The sequence below is a fragment of the Macrobrachium nipponense genome, chromosome 1 (assembly GCF_015104395.2).
Source record: "Macrobrachium nipponense isolate FS-2020 chromosome 1, ASM1510439v2, whole genome shotgun sequence".
NCBI classification, from domain to species: Eukaryota; Metazoa; Arthropoda; class Malacostraca; order Decapoda; family Palaemonidae; genus Macrobrachium; species Macrobrachium nipponense.
This window is the reverse complement of record NC_087200.1, coordinates 63,411,057-63,430,552: the sequence shown is the minus strand read 5'-3', so window position 1 is coordinate 63,430,552 and position 19,496 is coordinate 63,411,057. Positions and strand designations below refer to the sequence as shown.

Genomic DNA, 19,496 nt, shown 5'->3' with positions numbered 1-19,496 from the left:
ATTTTTAACTTAGTTTTCATTCCAAGTGTTGGTAACCGCTCTCTCAGGCCAGCTTTTAGTAAGCTCGCGCCCGTGCGCTTTTCAGCCTTCGTTTTCGCTCACAGCGGCAGCCATGTTTGGTACCCATTTAAGAATTACCTAAACAATTTAAGCAAAGTAAAGTAAGTCTCGAAGTTTTAATGTAAATAATATCAATCTCGGTACTAGTATCTATCGTTCTGCCAGAGAAATTAACGTAATTCGCCTTTAATAAGAAACTAAAAGTTTGTGTTGTAAATTAACTTCGCATTTACAGAGAATCAGCTGTTTTGAACGACATGCGGTGCGCTAGCAGCGCTACCCAGCTCCCTCACGTGTTTCACCTCGCATCGCTCACTCGCGCGCTGAGCGAAAATTTCATTTCACTTCGTACTTAACGTAACCTCATTCACAAGTGTTTGCTAACATTTTCATTTTTAAATCCTTACCGTCATTTCACTGTTCACAGGGACCTAGTAATCTTACATAAAGTTAACGTAAATCTCAAGTAGAGTAAATCACAAGAATTGTTAATGTAAAACGCGTCTTTGTAAAATTCATATTGAAACGCAAATCATTTCATAAGCGCAAGCCGCTAACATTAACGTAAAAATCGTTCACCACGAGCGCGTTATCATTTTCATAAAACGTTATCCAAAAGCAATTCTTTCATTAAAAACGTTAACGTAAGTAAATCATTTAACGCAAGTTGCGTCTTATTAAACTAACATTAGTAGTTCAATTCAAATATAAGGGAGTTCATTCATATATCATTTTTCACCCTCTCGAGAGAGAGAGAGAGAGAGAGAGAGAGAGAGAGAGAGAGAAAACCAGAACCCATTATTCACGAAGCCAAGAGTACGACATCTTACCATTAATTATAGCATGCAGAATTAACATTATTTTAGTCTCTTGTGTCTTTCATTTACACAGCGTGATACGTACGCGCATGTGTCCATTGCAGTTTGCAAGCATTTATTTACATTTATCGAGTACTTCAGCGAGGGACTGAGCATTTCTTCAATTATCATTACCTGTCGTTGCCCGAGTGGTCTTTTCATTTTCTTTTATCACAAAAGACTTGCGTATACCGCAAGCACCATTCGCACAGTGTGCCACGCAAATTCATTACTTCCAGACAGGGAAGTCGTTACCAGTTTAGGACTGGCCACCACCAGTGCACGTCAGGTCTTACCATTTCACAGTGCCACTAATTCTTGACACTGTCCATCGACTGGCTGCTGAAGTACTCCCACCTTTTACTTTCTCTCCTCCACTATTACCCTCTGCCACGAACAGAGTACCATTTCACTTCAGTATATTTAAGTATACTGCATGTAGTGTCCGGGACACACCAGCATGATACCAGTGCTCCAAGGAACTCCTCATAAGTGCCATTGCACCTGTACAGGCTGTACAGGTAGCCATTAAACCTGCGTGTCCGTCCTTACGGAACGCCCAAGTAACTAGTGTGTCCGTGTACAAGGGTCAGTGATCCTTCGGAATACTCAACAAGGGAACGCCTCCCCAAGCGCCGCAATACCAGCCCTAAGTGCTGACAAACCTGCGTGTCCGTCCTTACGGAACGCCCAATTCATTAATGTCCGTGTACGAGGATCAGTGATCCTTCGGACCAACCATAAGGAACGCCTCCGAAAGTGCCGCACCTGTATTGGACCTACAGGTAGCCCATTCCAACGTCTCCCAAGTTGGGAACGCCCGTAAGTGTGACGTACGCCGCACACTTCATTCGATTTTTTTTCACCTCAGCAGAAGGTGCCATTCACAAAGTGCCACCGAGCACCCAGTCTTTTCAGACTTTTCATTACCACGTTGCAGAACACATTTCCAAGTGAGTGCCACTTTACCCAGTAGGCACTCCCATTCCATCCATTACCCTTTCCTGGCCATTATTTTCATTTTCATCAGAGCCTCTACTGCAGCCTAAGGGAAATGTCTTCCCCTGATTCCCGCGACTTCTTTGCCAGAGAGCTAGAGAAGCTCGGAGCCCTCATAACTCTGGGCAAGGAGGCCGGTTACACTGGACCAGCACTTGACCAGTGGATAAAGGCGCAGCAGGCTGCTGCGCGCCTGCAAGAAAAGAAGAAGAGAAGCAGGAGAAAAGCCAGAGAAGCAGAGAGAGATAAGAAAGAAGCGAGAGGAAAGCCAGAGAAGCAGAGAGAAAGGAAAGAGAAGAAGAGAGAAAAGCATGAGCTAGCTCTCCTAGATGACGCAATCTCTCTGCTAGTTTCCAAGACCCCAGACCATGCATCTTGGACTCCCGGTAAGAGGTGGTTGCGGAGGTTCTGCACCACTTGTTGTGTGCGTGGGCATGCTGTGGATTCCGACCAGTGCCCAAGTCGGTCTCTACCTTGGGAGGAGAGCTTCCAGGGTGAGCTTCTCCAAGGCTACCATGTAGCCCTGCCTGATGAACAGTCTCCTACGGCCTATCAGTGGGTACAAGTCATGGCCGACACCGAAGCCCAGGTCTCCCTTATTTCCAGAAAGGCATTGCCTAGGGGTGCCAAAATCCAGACGAACGAAGAAATTCAGTTTGAATGGATTGACGGTAACCTCTATTCTGTTCCTTCGGTCCTTCTGAATGTGGAAATGCCCTTTCTGGACCAGGAGACCAGGGAAACCACATTGTGCCGCCTGGGCGTAGTTGACCAATTTCATGATGTTTATCAGGTGATATTGGGCCGAGATTTACTTAAGCCGTATCTCCCCTGGACGCAGCTCCCACTACCAGATGCACCGGATCCCTGCAGCATGCCTCATAATCAATCATCAGTTTTAGATTCAGAGGCTAGTGCCTCCGATGTCCCAGACATCCTTTCTATTTGTGAACCTGGCCCTGACCCAGTGTCAGAGCCTGAAGTTTCTTCCGCATCATCTCAGCCTCTTACCATTTTACCACCTACCTCCTCCGCTTTGGGAGAGGTAAGCCCACCAGTTAACCCCGGACTTGTTTCCGAGGGTGATTCAACGGAGGATTCCTTAACCTCCCTACCTCAAATCACTGCCAGAGAGGACTCTTCACCTGTGCCAGAGCACACTGCCAGCCTTGGTGACTCCACAGATTCGCAACCTGTGGGGGCATCTCGGCCTGACCATCCAGTGCCACGGAAGAGGTTCTGGAACAAGTTCTGCCGCGACTGTGGCCGCAAGGGTCACACGTCTGCAAACTACGGAGGGTGCGCTAATCATAATATTCCTGCCATCGCAATGGCAGTTACTAATCCTTCTTCACTAGGACCCCCAGCTAAGGGCCCTATAACAGTTGCACCCCTCCAAAGCCATTATCAGCCAAGCCACGTCAGAGCCTACGATGACTCTGGCGCTCAAATCTCCCTAATACGGGAAGATCGAATCCCCCGAGGGGCAAACGTCGATAGACGTCACTTAATAACCATTGAAGGTATCAACCATATCAAGCTGATCCTTCCGACCATCCAATTGAGGGTCACCAGACCTCATTTTTCCAGAATTTGTACCCTTGCAGTTGCAAGCTACATTCCAGGAGGTTACGACCTCCTCCTAGGGCAAGACATGAAGTCTCCCTCGCATTCCAAAAAGCCTAGGGGTCCTAACCCCCTACCACCAGTCTCCAAAGCAAGGAGTCATCGAAGTTCTACTTCCTCTAGGAAGTACGTCCACCAACAGTCTCCCCCGTTACCAAGGAGGGAGATTGACCATTCACAGTTCCGTTGCAAAACCTGCAACGTAATAGGGCACTCCACGAATTGGCCTAGGTGCCCTAGCCAACTACCAGCAGCGGACCCAGTCCATTTTCCACAAGGCATAGCCTTCAACAAGAGACAGGAGCCTCTGTCTCCCATTTCCAAGGGCACGCTGAGAGGTATTGCACCTCCGGTACCCGTCACAGGTCCAGTCGACCTCAACTCTCTGCCAGTGCCACTTGGCAGCACTGAGCAGTGCCAAGCTCCGTCCAGCCTGGACGTAGAGCCACCACAGAACTTGACTTCTGCGCCTGGCCCCGAGCTAGTGCCGGCGCCTAACCTAACCAAGGATCCTCCTACAGGAGATCCTCCAACAGGCATGGAGCTTACCGCAGCCCATGGCCAACCCAAAGTCCATGAGTCTTCTTCACCCTCACCACTGTCGCCCGAGGATGAACCTCCGGCAGACCTAACCTTTATACCTCCTCTGGAAAACCAGGAACTGCCCGACCAGGAGTCAGCCTGGAGTTTTCCCCTTACGACGGCTGTCGCAGCAGCCGAAGTGAGGGCCTTCCCTGAAGTAGGTTCCACCTCTACGACGGTTGCTGCAGATACCGAAGTAGGGTGTTCTCCTGCAATCCCTCAGGCTACCACTGCCTCTGCTCCTGCCGGCGTCTCTGGCCTTTCCCCAGAGTCGGTGCCTCCGTCTACTCCTAGGACTGATATAGCCAGGTCCTGGAGGAATAAGAAGAAGAAGAAGGGACGTAGCAAATCATTAACATACTAACAAAAGAGCCACATGCTCTCCTTGACACCTGTGTCCGAGGTACAGTGTCGCATTCATTTGCAGAGTGATCCTGGCACCTACCCAGAGAAGGTAGCCAGCCTGATCTCTGCCAGTAGCACTAACCCTCTAACCCCTAGCCATTGTGATACTAACCCTCACTTAAATGTAATTACCTCATTGCATCTCCATCCTGGTAATGCACTAACCACTCATCATCCTCCCGCACCATTACCTCACCTCATCTATTTTAACAATTCCGTCGCTGAACTGTAGTTGTGCGTACCACACTCTGGAATGATTGCGTCTTCATTTAACTCTAATGAGTAGGTTAGGCTAATGATTTAGTACCAGGGCATTAGGTTAGTAGCAAGTAGAATTTTCAAGTAACCTTATCTAGGGGTAGAGTAGACTGTCGTCACAGACAACCCGTAGTTATTACTTAGGCTAAGTTACAAATCCACTACATTAAGGTTAGTACACTTAGCCTCTCCACCTATAAGTTAGGTAGGCCACTGTAGTTAGCTGTATCGCTGCTCAAAAAAACTTCAAGTTGGAGTAGGAGAACTGGGTAGTCGAGACGATCAATTTATTTAAGCCAAGACCTTCACGCCCGAAAGGGAGTGAATGCCTTCTTAACAGGGGGAGCTGTGACGTTTATAGATCGTTCGTCTACCCAAATATCAATTAAATAATTTGATTTGGAAAACGGCAGCCATTTCTTTAGAATATCAGCTGATTTTTAGTAAACGCGGGAAACCCAAAACCCGCCAGCCACTAGCGATAAGGAGTTCCCCAGTTGGGGGAAAAGAGTCCTTTTATCTGTAGGGACGTATCTCAAAAGGGAAGGATGAAGGCAGATTGGTACTTCCTAGACCTAGATCTTAAGCTCTCTTTCCTGTGACCCCTCTGCTGGCTGTATGCTCGTTTTCCAGGATTTGCCTTGATCGTGGGGGGGTTAAGCTGACTTCCAACCCCCAAGCAACCCACCTGAATTCTGCCTCAGTCGGCTGCGAGACATGATATCGGACAGATGTCCGACCTGCCTTCCTGTTAGGCCTATCCAGGGTGTGAGTGGCGCGCTGATGACCCAGGCCTCAGACAAAGGGGGGCCCATGCTTTTCTACAAAGAGCCACATTTTCTACAAAGGTCCACACTGAACACGACATCCAGGTACGTCTTGTGGAACAGCATATTGCCAGTCTCTCCCTTATCACCTATTATCATTTTGATCCTCATTCTCCCAAGTCAATTTCCAGCAACAAAAGGAATTCATCCTTTTGTTCCCTCTCACTGCCTCATGGCCGCATGCTTCCCCTTGTGTGATCGTCCCAGACCAATGGAGTCATTGCATACTTTAGTGAAACCTTAAAAGTTCCTTCTCCCCAGTATTAGAGAATTATTAATCAAAGCAAGAAGTCATTTTTTCTTTTATCTCGTTTAATCTGGGATTCTTTTCCAGATTCCATGAGTCACGTGCCGTCTCTCTGCCCGCAAGTGTGCATTACCCCAAGTGAATGAAAATCAGCTTGAATTGAATGAGAGATTATAAGCCCCAACGTGGGGGCCAATATCATTTACCTTTTCTCCAGGCCAGCACGGGCCTTTTTGTAAATAAATAGCTGTAAAGTAACGAGCTGAGTTTTCTGGCTACCTTTTCCTCTAAAGAAATTATCAATAATAATCAGTTTTACGGTAAGTTCAATTAATTTCAACTTGTCTTCCTTCAATTATTTCCGTTTACGTATATAGCCTCTCTCAAGGCCAGCTATATATGTAACAATATATATATAATATATATATCTATTATATATATATATATATATATATATATATATATATATATGTTCTATATATTGACTCCTAGAACTTTGACCCCGGTATTGTCACTCTTGGAATGTTGAGAATGAATTAACTTAAAATTTTTGCATAATTTAAAATTAACTGTAACCGGTATTTATGGCATTTAGAATATTTTCTTAGTAATTAATGGTACACGTGACATTTAAAAAAATATCTAATTAAAATTATTCTGAAAAATAAGGTTGAATTATAATTTTATTAATAATGTGTCATCCCCCACAATAATATTTTTTAAACCCGTTAAAGTCCTTGCACGTTTAACTGGTGTTGCGTGACGTACTTCGAAATGAATGAACTCTTTGGGCAATGCGCTCTTCTTTTTATCAAGCTGTAAATAAGCTTCTAAATATTGGGATTAACAGAAACTAGACATCAAAGCGAATTAGGGTACCCTTCTAAACTGATATTGATGAGAAGATGATCTTTCAGCGCTCTCTCACGCATGCAGTACAGTTTCGGACACTTCTCTACCGGGTCCAGTTTCCCCGAGCAAGAATTCTTCGAACGGTTGGGTTATGTCGTCCACATCGTTAAGTGGGAAGTGCACTTTCTCTTAATTTATCAACTGACGTTCATTTTAGTCCTTTGCTTTTATAGTCGCGACTACTCCAGGCTCGAGGAATTAACTTGCTGGCCTTAATATTGTTAATATACAAGGTTCTTTATTTCAGAAAGACGACTAAGGCCCGATTTACCTTACTCGTCAGGGGCAGGCTACCTACACAATCTTCAGGCAGCTGGACCCGGTGGGACTAACTGGAACTGTACTACGTATTCCATAATATGTAATAGGGAGTAGGGGTGTGCTATTCGAAGTCGGCGATTACCTAGTCTGCCTCTTTCGCAAGCAATTCGACCTGCTGCAATGAACGAAACCAATTGTTGAGGGGGATCGAGGTCCTCGTCGAAACCATCCACCACATAATTCGTCGGAACGAATGCAAGGGCAGGCGTAGCACCGAGCATTCGCTGTTAATCTAGTATCACCGAGACGTCTTTCTTTAAAACCACAACCAACAACCTTTCGGTGTATGCTTTGAGACAAGTGAAAAATGCATTCGTAGCGATGCTTTTGGAAAACGATCGCGCAAGAGTTTATACGAGCTTTTTCAAAATCCATCGCTTAGCCTTGATGGTCTAAACTGGGTCGTCATTCCAGAATTTTTGTAAAAAGTCGGTTGTATTACAATTCTGTCTGGCGTGGTAGGCCAAATAATCTTGGCACACTGATGTGCCCTATCTGAATATGTAAACAGCTGAAAATGTATTTTAGGTAAACGCTTAAAATTCTGCCAGTAGCAAAGTGCGCTGTATTCATTAAGTCGTCTAGTCCTTTGTCCGTTGAAAAGATGTATAATCCACCCTCATCACTTTCGCTGCCACCGAACCGTGGGAATTAAGGCTTCATCACTGCATAACAACCCAATTTCATCGGGGATTTTAAAACTATACTTACATTTAGCTGACGCCTTTTCCGTGTGTTCCGCCTTCAGCATGAAACGAATGGTACTAAGGATGCATTAGTTGCTCCGGCCTCGATAAGTGTACACGACGTTTCATGGCTTGAGCGCACAGTAGCATTCAAAGCTCGGCTAAGGTCTCACGAATTTTGGGTCTCGTGTCACATGAACAGTAAAGATGTTCAGCAACACGTTTCAGAACGATGTAGTTATTTTTTAATACACTGAAGACCAGCTATTGTTTTCTGTTTTTCGTAAATTTAATTTCAAGTAACCTACGAGCGTCTTCTCTCCACAGGTGGAGGAAACAAATGTACGAGACACGGTTGTAAAAGAGCTCTTTATACCACTAGAATCTCTGATGCAACTGCCAAATGTTACTGATAATTTTAATTAAAAGAAAAAAAAGTATATGAGATCCTTCAACTTACTAAACAATAAAATAATGTCATTTCCATTGCCCCAGATAAGGTAATTGACCTAAGTTATTTAAAACTATATGCTTCGTGAATATGCTATTTCTTTATTTTGGGTGTCTAACGACCGGGTGGCATATTCCTGAAGTCAGGAAGAAATTAACCTCCCGAATATTAGAACCAATCAAAGCCTTGATTTGGAGCGGTGACGTCGTGAGGCTCCGCCCTCCTATATTTCCTGTCTACCACCATGTAAACTTCGGAACATGACTCTTACCAACTGTGTTCTAGCCTAACCTGACTTTGAATAGGTAAATTTCGAAAACATTGAGTCAGAACTACAAAACAATCACAGAGAATATATATAAATGTATATAAGCAACAAAGAACAAAACTTGCAGTGGAAATACATATAAGCAACAAAGCAAAATTTGTGCATGCTGAAAGGTGCAATGACTCCAATGAAAATTCAGTTAAAGTAACAAAACTCTTTCAGCCTAAATTGGTCTACTTCATGTACTAAATGCCTACATGTCTAGGCAAATATGAGTAGTTAAGTCATTTAACAGAGTGGTATATGGCGGAGATATTTATGCTAAAAGTTAAAGTTTTCCAGATTTATATAATTGACCTCATTGTCACGTAATCGTTACAGGTTTAGACACTTGTTCCAGCTGTATGCACATGCGTCTAAGGGAGGAATTTTAAGTTAAAGCACCTGTGTAAGTGATGTGTGTGTGTGTACGCAAAGAAGTGGCTATAGGGGGAAAAGAGAGGTACAGCTGAAATATGCGAGAGTTAATGTATGAGCAACTTTAGAAAGCTTAGAAAACGGTTGACGTGTCATTTGGTTTCTGTGTACTTTTGTGCAGGGATGACAAGATTGTACAATTTTATATACAAAAGTAATGAGCGAGACAAAAATAATTCCTTTGCATAAAGGTACAGTTGACACAAGTAATTGCAAGGACTATGGACACAGCATTAGTTGGGTTTTTATACCGGAGTTGTAATTGTATTGGCGAAAGAGAGGAGCAGTGAAAGGTTTATACACGTTAATTATGAGGGTCTGAGGAGCAAGTATTGATCATGAAACAGTCACGTGAGAATTTTCAAATTAAATCTTATAATAGAACTGGGTGGGGAAATCCGAGTCAAGTGTCGAAAGTCATTTACTGAGCCAGATTAGAATAGTCTCATTTTTAAAGCATTGAATCAGAATCTGTTGAAGCGAGTGATCGGTTTAGCCTATAGATAAAGGTCGGAAACAAGGGTGTGGTACGAGAAATCTGTGAAAGGAAATGCTAAGACCAAAACTCGCGCACCTGAGTCGAGGGATGAGCAATGGGGTTAAGGTCAAGGATGTTAATGTAGCACAAAACGAGGTTTTATTCAGGAACACCAATAGGCAGTGCCCGGTTAAGACCCTTGTTACCCCTAAGATAAAGTATATATATATATATATATATATATATATATATATATATATATATATATATATATATATATATATATGTGTGTGTGTGTGTGTAAATATATATGTGTATACACACACATATACATACATATAAATGGGACCAATAATTTTTGCAGCAACACAACTTTTTTAATAGTGACTAGCGACTTAATTGGGAGCCAGGGGACTCCCGAGTCTTGGCCTTGTGAGCCTATTAGGTAATCCACCACTGCCAATAAGCCTTTCCTCTAATAAGGGATAGGCCTAGGGATAACAATGATAAAAGGTCTTGAATAGAAGTTGTTGATGTTGACGAGTGTTGCAATGTTACTGAGATTCTGAAACTAAACGAGTCATAAGATTTTAAGTGTTAACAAGATGACGGTGGTAAACGTAGCCTTTGAACAGTTTAATGAGTAGCGGCTGACAAAAGGAAAAATTTCTTGATCCAAATATTGTGGACTGACAGTGCGCAATGCTCGTAAAAACATAGAGGAAAAAATTGATATTTTTATGTTAAGATGGTGGCCTGAGAAGAAATGAACATAAGTTAAGTTGTTAGTCGGTTTCCTATAAATACTGAATTTACATTGAAATGGTTCTCTATGTATCAAAACGTCTAAGAAAGGGTGGCAATTGTCTTTTTTCTAATTCTAAATTAAATAACCAGGTACCATCGATTAAGTTTACTCTAGAATTAGAAAAAGATTTATGCTATCCTTCACATATATTAGACATTTGTTATAATAAAGCCCACAAAAAGTTTTATACTGTAAGTAACACGCAGAAAGAAAATTCTAAGAACATTCTCAGTTTGCCCTATTTTAACGGATTTGAAACCATTAAATCATTGTTAAAAGCTTTTAATGTCAACCTTGTTTTTTCCTGTAATAACACACTAAAAGGAATGTTAATAAAAAATGGCCCCAGGGAAAGCAACAACATAATATATAAAATTTCATGTATGGATTGTCCCTCATTTTATCTCGGACAGTCTAGCAAAGGCTTAGAAGTAAGGCTAAGCCAGCATAAATATTTTGTAAAAACTGGGCAAAAATCTAATGCAATATTCATTCATTTAAGTGAAAACAACCACCGAATAAATTGGGTTGATAGTTCAGTAATTGCAAGGTCAAGAGATGTTTTATCACGAAATCTTTTAGAATCTTGCTTAATACAACTTACTTTTCATTGTAATTTCAATGTTAGTCGTGGCCTTTTTCATTTAGACCCTTGTATCTGTAACATGTTTAAGAATGACCTCAAAGATATAATTACTGACTTAAATAAAAATCAGTTGCCTTAGAGTTATTATTTTTGTTGTAAAGTATGTCTGACATGTATTGTGAATATGGTTTTGTTTACCAAGTTCTGAATAGCTGTCACCTATAATCCTTTAATTGTCTTGAAATTGTATCTGAGATTATTGTCTTAAACCTTTAATTGCACCCATTGTTTAAGCTTGTTTGGGAAGGTTTCTCATCCAGGTGTGTCGGATTCTAGGTACTAATCTCTTTATAATCCCTATCTGTCAGTTATACGAATCTTCTTGTATTGTCTTTTCTCGTATTTATGTCAGTCTCTGCTCAGTAAAGGACGTTTAACGTCGAAAGATCTTGCAGATCCTCCTTCGTTTATTTTTCCTTCGTGGCATATATCTTTATTTATATATATATATATATATATATATGTATATGTATATATATTTGCATATATATGTTATATATATATATATATATATATATATATATATATATATATATATATATATATTTATAATATATATTTATATATATATATATATATATATATATATATATATATATATATAGATATATATATATAGATATATATATATATATATATATATATATATATATATATATATAGATAGAGATATATATATATATATATATTATATATATATATATATATATATATATATATATATAATTGTTGAAAAGGAGGATAGGAATAACTGAAAAGTTCGGGTAAATGGAGTGTAATAGTTAATCAAGAAAATGTACAAAAGAGAGGCGAACGGAGAAGTGCGTGCAGTGTTTGATACAACACAGGTGAGGCTTAAGTTTAAGTGTATGTAGTGGCAAATGTAGGTGAAGTTTTCTGTAATAGAGGATCACTTGCAAAGAGAAATAAGCTTGCATTCAGTGGCAAATGGGTCTTTTCTCTATTTCTATCCCTGGAGGAGCCATCATTTATCTGCGGAAACATGTTATCGATACTCCTGAGAAACATGATAGAGCGTCATATTCGTTGTCCTTTTTAAAGTTGGCTTACTCCACAAAACATAATTTTGTCAGATACAAGTAAATGTTTCACTCTTCATCGCCTGATTGTTACTGACGACCTTTATAAAAGCTGCTGTTTGTCCTTCATGGCCCAGGCGTAAATTTTCGGTGGTGCTTGATTGAAGACGGTTCGTGCTGGTGGTTCAGCTCGTCAGAAATATGTGTTATCTGTCCCAACTTTATCTGGAGCCTGGTTTTGATTCTTAAATACTTTTCCTGAGAGCTGCTTTGATGTAGAGGTCAGTCGTGACTTATATATGTTACAATTGGTGGCAGATATTCTTTCGATCCTCACATTTCGTTCCTGCTCAGGATTCTGCTCTGCAGTATCCTCTGACCCTCAGGGGTCCTTATTAACCTGTTGATGACTCCAGATCCCCAGTGAATTGCCCAATATTGTTCCATAACCTAGTATACTTTTTTTAATAATACATACTTTAGGTATGAATAGCTACTATGAGATTCAGAGCCTTTGACCCGGTGTTTTTCCGGAAAAATCTTTTTTCCTGAGCATTTGACAAAGATATTACTTACCCATAGTATACTTTACAACCCTACCTAATGTTCGGCAGCATTCTTTATTACTTATATAAGAAAAAAATATATTCATAAGAGTAAAATAAAGCAACCGAAGCCAGTGACGGAACACTAATGTTTGGGTTTAAAGTTGTACATGACGGAGACATATGACGTACCGACTCCTCCCACAAAGTGATGACGATAAAGAGCTGTCCCTGATATTCTGAATGAATATTCGTACCTTGGCAAGGCTTCAAGAACGGCGGCTATGATAAGACATTGTCCCCGTGGTTGCAGGACAGCTGCTGTGATTCGACTTCGACAATTGTTTGGAAGTAAGGAGGCCCGTAGCAAACCCTACATAAGCTTGAACAGGTAAATGAAAGATAGGACCCTTTTTTTGGGTAAGGAGTACACCTGGATATCCAAGGCTACTACTACTACTACTATTACTACCACCTCATTGTTGCCAGAGGTTGAGTCTTTTCCACGAATAGCCATTATCCATCGAGGAGGAGGCAAGTTAATGACGTCATAAGTTATATCATTTATATCTTCGAAAGACATTCCTCTGTGCGTGCTGGCTAAGTCTACAAGAAGTCTGTGTTACTCTAATAATTACCAGAATTGCGCAACTTTCGTAATAAAGAATACAGTATAAGATTAGGTAGGGATGTAAGATACCCTGTGACAAAGTGTTATCTTTGTCAGGTTCGTTGATAAAATTTTATTTCGGAAAAACTTCGGAACACCGGCTGTGAATCTCATAGTAGGAATAGAATATACAAGAAAATCGAGAACATTTATAGTTTTATATAGTTATTTATTTATAAAATGTACCCTTGCATATATCGACACATTGAAATCAAATACATATACAAATAGCCAGAGATCAATACCCCCAGCATGTGGTTCTCATACCCCTAAAGGGTATAGATGCCCCCTGTTAAAAACCCCTGCTCTAGTCGTTGAGGGCGATGATGGGCTGTCAGATTTTGTTTTGGACGATCTAACAAACATTAGAGAGTCATCGAATGAGGACGTTTACGGGTCTGTTTTAAGTGGAGGGGCGCTGCTGGACTGTGTCATTGATGTTACAAGCAATCTGCAATTTTTTTACGTAAGATATACCCTTAACGACTGTATTTTAGAGGGGGGAACTGCACCAGTCTGTATGCAGTGGAACGCCTGTTATTATATTCCCCTACGTATGGTGTTGCACGGCAAAGACAAGGATTAGTGGGCAGGGACAGAGCACAACAATTTTGGTCCTAATGCTTCTGCTATTTAATGACATTGTTGAACTCCTTAGAGTTCAACAATGCAATGAAATTTGATATTGACGTCTTGGTGCATTGCCGAGTGTAATAAATACACTTTTGCGGTTGTGTATATAAGCATGATAATGTATTTTTTTCTTTAGTTTTTAAACTGTAAAGGTTATATGCATATCCTAAATGCAATGTTATAATTTTTTATGGGCAATATCAGTTTTTTCCAAATATAGATTTTTACCGTAGTTTTAAATTCCCTTTTTTTTATTCTATTTGTTTGATAAATGCGTTGCCATATACATTCACCTCAAATCAAATTCATTATACCGCTGAGTAACCCCTCGTATTCCAGTGCTTGATTTCAAGCCTAGATTTCATAAACCATTCCTCAAGGTCTAGGGATTATCATTCCATTCCTTACGAAGGACTAACTTCTGCTTTGAGAAGGCTTCCTCGTCTTCTTTTTATAAGAAGTGCCTAAACATTTTCTTGCATCTCATCTCCTTTGATCAGGGATTCGTGGAAAGGTCTTCATATATTCAAGATTAAAATAATTTAAGATTATAAAATAGAGTACAATATATCACATGACGTCACAAGGAGAAAGGTCGTTGAGGTGCAGGTATGTTCTGATAAAAATAACTGAAACCCTTTACATTGTCTGAGTTTATGCTTCACATGTGATGCACTTGCTTTTATTCAGTGTTAAATAAGAGTCATAAATCTGACCTAAATACATAAGTAGGTTGGTGTTATTCCTTAGAGACGCAATTTGGTCAGACAAAACTGAGAAATAATCTTGCTCGCGCTTGATTATCTCGGCGGTAAAATATAACCGTTTGAGTCAGTTACACTTTAGTGATGAATGGAAACTCGGGGAAAAAGTAGAGCCTATCAAAATGTTGATGGCAACTTGATTTGTGGTAATATCCCCCATCTGCGCCGCCTGATAAGTTAGGTATGTATTATATATATATATATATATATATATATATATATATATATATATATATATATATATATATATATATATATATATATACACACTTATATGCTACACCTTACACAATCTGAAACCAGAATTCAAACTGTATAATTATTGTTTGAAACTGTTAATTACTGTTTGGGTTTAATTGGACAATTTATGTATAAAGGTATTTCTGCTGTTGCGGGTTATTAAGGAAGAGGTGTAAATGACCGTTTATGACTAATTGAGTTTGTATATTACTTGTTGTTGATTGTCAATGATTATTTAAGATGTTCTCTTGGAGAGTGGGGAGTATGTGTGGTTAGTTGAAGTCAAGCCCTGTAGGAGATTATTACCTCTCCACCAAAGGATCGTTGTGTGTCTGTATCCATTATATATATATTATTTTTTAAGTAAAGAAGAAAAAACCAAGTCTGTGTTTCTTTACTGCCACAAGCTGTCTAGGCAGTATGGAGAGTAACTTCGACTTGAAACTGATCCCTGAGTATGATGGCAGAAACGCACAATCTGTTATGGAGTGGCTGGAGAAGTTGGAGCTGGTTTGCAAGCTTCGGAAAGTTGATGACGTGGCCAGTGTGATTCCTCTGCGGCTTACAGGTGGTGCCTTTGCAGTGTACTTACAGTTACCCACAGCAGATAGGAAGAAGGTTGACAAGGTGAGAGAAGCATTGTTGGCTGCGTTTGCTGTTGATCCCTATGTAGCCTATGAACAGTTTGTCAGTAGGAAGTTGCACAGTGGAGAGGCACCGGATGTCTATTTAGCTGAGCTACGTCGACTCGGATCCCTGTTTGGAGGAATTTCTGAAAAAGCTCTTGCATGTGCTTTTGTAGCTGGACTTCCAGAGAGTGTTCGTCAGCTGTTGAGAGCCGGGTCTCGCATGGAGGCCCTCGATCTGGAACAGATTTTGGCTCGGGCACGGGCGGTTCTGAAAGATGACCTTCCTTCTGTTTCAGTGGAAACATGTTTTGGCGCCACAGGAAGCTTGGGTTCTGTGCCAGTAGAAACAACAGTTCAGAAATGTCATGTATGCCTTGGACCAAATCACTTTGCCAGGGACTGTCTTTCTCGCAACCGAGTAAATGGTCGATTTCGGAGAAGGGTAAAGTGCTATCGGTGTGGTGGAATGGGGCACATTGCATCAGCTTGTCCGGGAAACGAGCAAGGAGAGGAGGAATCAGCGCCAGCCTCCTCTCCCCAAACCCACTGAGTAAGGTGCTGCCAAGTACTGTTTTGAGTGTAGAGGGTCTTCAGTGTTGCGTGTTAGTAGACACTGGGTGTTCTCAAAGCATTGCTCATGTTTCATGTTGTAAGGCATGGAACAAGTGCGCAGTTAGCATGATAACTGTGAGTGGGCAAGAATGGGTGTGTGAAGGAATGGGCGTCGTGCATTTGCAGCTCAGTAATGGAGCTACTGCCAGCATTTCTGTTTGTGTAACTACTCTAATGCCACTCGGTTTTAAATTTCTTCTCGGCATGGATGGTGTGAGGGCTCTAGGAGGAGTCACTTTCGATACCCAGGGTGGTGTACGATTTGGAATGGAAGACACTCTTTTTTTCTGCAGCTGCTGATGTGAAGGTGGGGGTGGATGAGCGTGCTTTTAGTGCAATTTATGATCCTGTGATTAAATGTCGGACAGCTACATGGAAATGGTCTGAGGGCAAGGAGCCTGGCGTCCTGGAGAATGGAGTAAAGGCATATTCTGTACCTCAGGAGGCAAAGGACCTGTATGAATCAGAGCTACAAAGATGGGTGAATGATGGCTGGCTGCTTCCTTATGATGAGAGTAAATATGGACCAGCTAAGGGGTTTATTCCCCTCATGGCTGTTGTACAGCAAAATAAAAAGAAGGTGCGGCTTGTACTGGACTTCAGAGAACTGAATACGTACATTGATGCATTTACAGCAGACTCGGATGTGTGCTCAGACAAACTACGTGAGTGGCGCAGGCAAGGAGTGAATGCATCTGTAGTAGACTTGGCTAAAGCTTACCTGCAAATAAGAATCCATGAGTCTCTGTGGCCATACCAGACTGTATACGTATTTCAAAGGCCAGAGGTATTGCCTGACTCGACTGGGGTTTGGCTTGAATATTGCTCCAATGGTAATGAAATCTGTTTTAAACTGTGTTCTCCTTCAGGACCCAATTGTAAAAAAAGGAACATCAGCTTATGTTGATGACATCTTGGTGAATGAAGATATTGTTAAGGCCAGCCGTGGAGAGGAGCATCTTAGAAATTTTGGGCTAGTAAGTAGCCACACCAAAGACTTGCTGAAGGGGCTCGAGCATTGGGCCTGAGAGTTTGGGGGAGCAGGAGAGTCTTTTTTGGAAAAGGGACAATGACCTGGGCGATGCACCAAGACGTTTGACTCGGTGAGCAGTGTTCTCATACTGTGGTAGACTGTTAGGCCATTACCCTGCTTGTGGATGGCTGCGAGTGGCGGTAGCATTCATCAAGATAAGAGTCAATAAAGTCACTGAAGGATGGGATGACGTCATTAATGATGATTACATCAAAATGTGTTTGCAGGAACTTCTGGAGAAGGTTAAGAAGGATGACCCTGTGAGAGGACAGTGGAATGTCACCGGTGACAAATTCAAGATCTGGGTGGATGCTAGTTCTCTTGCACTTGGTGTTGCAGTGGAAGTAAATGGTTCCATTGTGGAAGATGCCAGCTGGCTGCGGAAAGAAGACTCTTGCCACTTCAATATGGCTGAGCTAGATGCAGTCATTAAAGGATTGAATCTTGCACTGGCTTGGAAGATACAAAAGGTGGAATTAATGACTGACTCATCTACTGTGCATAGATGGATTTCAGATGGACTTTTAGGAAAAAGCAGATTGAAGACTAAGGCTGCAAGTGAAATGCTCATCAGAAGAAGACTAGGAATAGTCTTGTCATTGATAGAAGAGTGTGACCTCCAGCTGTCTATTACACTTGTGTCTTCTGCCAATAATAAAGCTGACAGTTTGACACGTGTACCTCAGCGCTGGCTGAGGGACCTTGGTTCATGTCACCAAGATGCAAAACTTGTGTGTGCTTCTGTTGTCCCTGCCATTAGTGATGGAATTAAGGAGATCCATCATGCTGCTGGGCACCCAGGCGTGAGAAGAACTCTATTTTGTGAAGAAAGTCCATCCAGGAGTTACCAGGCAGCAAGTACAGGCTGTTGTCAAATGCTGTGAGGCATGCCAGTCAATAGACCCGGCCCCAGTGAAGTGGCAGAAGGGTAGTCTGGAAGTGGATAGAGTGTGGCAGAGAGTTGGCATGGATATTACTCACTATGATGGACGGCCATATCTTACTCTCATTGATTGTGGACCATCTCGATTTGCCATCTGGCGTCGGCTTCATTTTCAGACCAGTGAGAGCATCATCGGGCAACTTGAGACAGTGTTCTATGAACGAGGAGCGCCGGAGGAACTGTTAACTGACAATGACACTGCTTTTCGCAGCAAACTATTTGCTGACTTTGCTAAAAAGTGGTGCGTGCATCTTAATTTTAGATGGGCTTATGTTCCATCAGGAAATGGTATAACTGAGAGATGCCATCGAACTGTTAAAGTCATTGCTGCAAGGAAAGGCTGTAGCATTGCAGAGGCTGTATATCTGTATAATTTAATGCCTCGTGATGACTGCGACTCAACGATGCCCCTGTCAGTGTGCTGTATTTTTACCCTGTGAGGGTCCGAGGAGTGGATCCATGCTCAGTGAACAAAGTGGCAGTGAGTGGCCCCTACAAAGCAGGTGATGAGGTGTGGGTAAAACCATCCAACATGCGATGCAATATGCAATTTGAAAGAGGCAAGGTTACGAGAGTTTTGTCAGAACAAGCTGTTGAAGTCAATGGAGTTCCACGCCATGTTAGAGATCTTCGTTCGTGTTCTTCACAAGGATTGACATTGAGTGAGGAAATTACTGATGCTGAGGATGAGGAGCTTCTTATACAGCTCCCTGTTCATGAAGATGAGGGGGAAGAGGAAGATTCAGGCACTGTTGCTGAGTGCAACGCGATTTCAAGACATTCAACAAGAGTTAGAAGAGCTAGAGTTTGTAATATATGTGAAAGTAATTCAGGGGGGAGTGTATAATTATTGTTTGAAACTGTTAATTACTGTTTGGGTTTAATTGGACAGTTTATGTATAAAGGTATTTCTGTTGTTGTGGGTTATTAAGGAAGAGGTGTAAATGACCGTTTATGACTAATTGAGTTTGTATATTACTTGTTGTTGATTGTCAATGATTATTTAAGATGTTCTCTTGGAGAGTGGGGAGTATGTGTGGTTAGTTGAAGTCAAGCCCTGTAGGAGATTATTACCTCTCCACCAAAGGATCGTTGCGTGTCTGTATCCATTATATATATATATTATTTTTTAAGTAAAGAAGAAAAAACCAAGCCTGTGTTTCTTTACTGCCACACAAACCTTCAGGGGGAATCGTCTTGTGCTAACCTTTGGTCAATTATATTGACTCTTGTCCTGAGTGGTGAAGCATGTTGCCTGGTGGTTAATCAACTGTACTAGGTAACTTACAAGATTAGATATAATACATACATATATATATATATATATATATATATATATATATATATATATATATATATATATATATATATATATAGATATAGATATATATATATATATATATATATATATATATATATATATATATATATATATATATATATATATTATATATATATATATATATATATAAGTATATT

At 41.2% G+C, this 19,496-nt stretch overlaps 1 protein-coding gene across 6 annotated transcripts in view; it reads right to left on the bottom strand.

Moving 5' to 3' along the window:
• LOC135219353 (doublesex- and mab-3-related transcription factor 1-like) overlaps window positions 1–19,496 on the bottom strand; it is a 409,902-nt gene that overhangs the window by 270,081 nt on the left and 120,325 nt on the right. Inside the window, exon 1 of one of the 6 annotated variants that reach the window (XM_064256039.1) lies at window positions 7,806–8,108. The exons of the other annotated variants lie outside the window; for them this stretch is intronic. The gene's annotated coding sequence lies outside the window, so the exon portion shown is untranslated. Of the gene's footprint in view, window positions 1–7,805; window positions 8,109–19,496 lie in introns of those variants that run through there. 6 annotated transcript variants of the gene reach the window in all.